We start from the raw sequence: 2,112 nt of genomic DNA on the forward strand, positions 1-2,112 counted from the left end.
GTATCACAATTTGAAATTTGCACCCTATGGCCAGAACAATAGTCTGTGTGTTTTACTGGATAGCTGAATTCCTACAATGACCATAATGCTTTGGTGCACTGCCCCTCCTTGTGGAGAGGGTGCAAGGAGGTGGGACTTGTACTCCAGGAAGGGAGTGAGACCACATTTTCATTGATCATGAAGATGGCGTCACGTCTTGTGTCCTAAACATCATTAAAATAAGATCTGGTTGCAAAAGGGGTGAAGTGGCCCTTTAATGTTGGCATCAGCTGAGCAATGAGGGCATCTATCCTTACCCCATTCACAATTACTAGATCCCTGGGAGTTGAATTGCTAAAATGGAGCTCCAAACCGGTCAGATCCCAGTACATGTTTTCACCTTTATCCAAGTCTCATAACAACAACAACAAGTTGGCACTTGGCAGTGCCCAGTATCAAACCAAGAACCCTGCCATTCAAAGGAGAGTGTGACGCTGAAGGAAAGACAATGGGGTCACTCATTTGGTCAGGGTTCATCCTCCAGGGGGCATGAATGTGCTCGGCAGATTTCATGGTAATCCCCCCATTTACTTTTGAGATTGTGTGCACAGTGCAAGTGGACATTTTGGCCTAATGGTGGCTCTATTGGTAAGGCCTTGGGGTCATAGAAAATTCCATGGCAGTCCCACCTGTAAATTAAGTGCAGATAGACAATTTAGGCATAATTTTGCAGACACTCTTAATCCAGAGCAATTTACATTAAGCAACCAACATAGCCAAGAGTTTATAATAAAGACTTCAGAGTTCCACAGATGTAATATAATTAGGTTATTTTAATAGGTGTTCAAGGAGTAATAGTTGCGTCAGCAGAAAGTGTAAAAGGAATAATAGTTGCCTCAGCAAACAGTGTTATGACATAGGACTTCTGGGGTGAGGTGGGTGGCAGAGGGAGATGGCTAAGGGATCCCTCTCAAAGCAGGGGCTCCAGTAAGGCAAGGCTGCAATTAACACGTGGGCTTTAACAATCAGAAAACATGTCATGACACTAAATATTAACATCATTTAGAGTGAGCACATGTTGTACAAACTATCAGAGGAAATTGACTTAAAGATCTAAGCATAACCTCGTCACAAAAACATGAAGCCACAATCTACATTCCAATAAAGTGTAGATATTAGATAATGTAATGCAGGTGTATGTATGAATGGATGCATATTCAGTTTTATATTTAATTTTATTCGCCTACAACTATAAAAAAATGGATTGTAATAAATAAGTTGAAAACCAAGCATTCAATTCTATTTCCTTGCAGGAGTGTCCCTGGTTTTACTGTCCTGAACAGTGTCTTAATTTTACTGCAAAGAAAAGAAAAAAGAAAAAATCTGGGGAAGAGTTATTGTCCCATCATTAAAAATACAAGAATCTCTCAACCATCACTCTGTTTGCTCACAAATTAAGTCCTTTGGACTTAAAACACCACACAATTCCAATGAGTTCGCAACACAGCAGCCATCTTGTTACGAAAACTGTTGGTAGTAGCGAACTATGCACCTGGGAACAGTATACCATCACATACATACAGTACAATCAAGACTGAATTGGAATTAGAAAAATACAGGTACAAAATGATTACATTCAACAGACAGTACTAGCACAAAAGGGAATTATTTATAGTCATTTAGGTAACTAATATAGGAATTTCAACTTTATAGAGGCATTTTTTAGATAGAAAAAGTGAGGGGAGTGTGAAATTACAGTATAATATGGCTGTTTTGTAGATGTGTTTGTTATTGACAGATCTCATATATAGATATATAGTTGTTAAAATGCATAATTTCATTGATGGGGTAAAAATTATATATTTTTTCTTTAAAGATCATGATCATTTTGGTTTGGATCATAAGGTGCAAATACTGTATATCAAAAGAGGCATTGAGAGGTGCCCTTTTGTTGCAAACCCTTCAAACTCTGGGTTCCCTTTAAAGACCAAGAGAACCCCACTACGTAGATACATAGGATTAGTTGTGCTGATATTATACATGTTACCTGAAGATTTGTACACCTATAAAATGCAGTGCAACTGTTAAGCTAGCTTTCTTTTAACAGAATTTCCATTTGACAATGACTTTCCC

This window comes from Protomyctophum bolini (genome assembly GCF_963924005.1).
Source record: "Protomyctophum bolini genome assembly, chromosome: 13".
NCBI lineage: Eukaryota > Metazoa > Chordata > Actinopteri > Myctophiformes > Myctophidae > Protomyctophum > Protomyctophum bolini.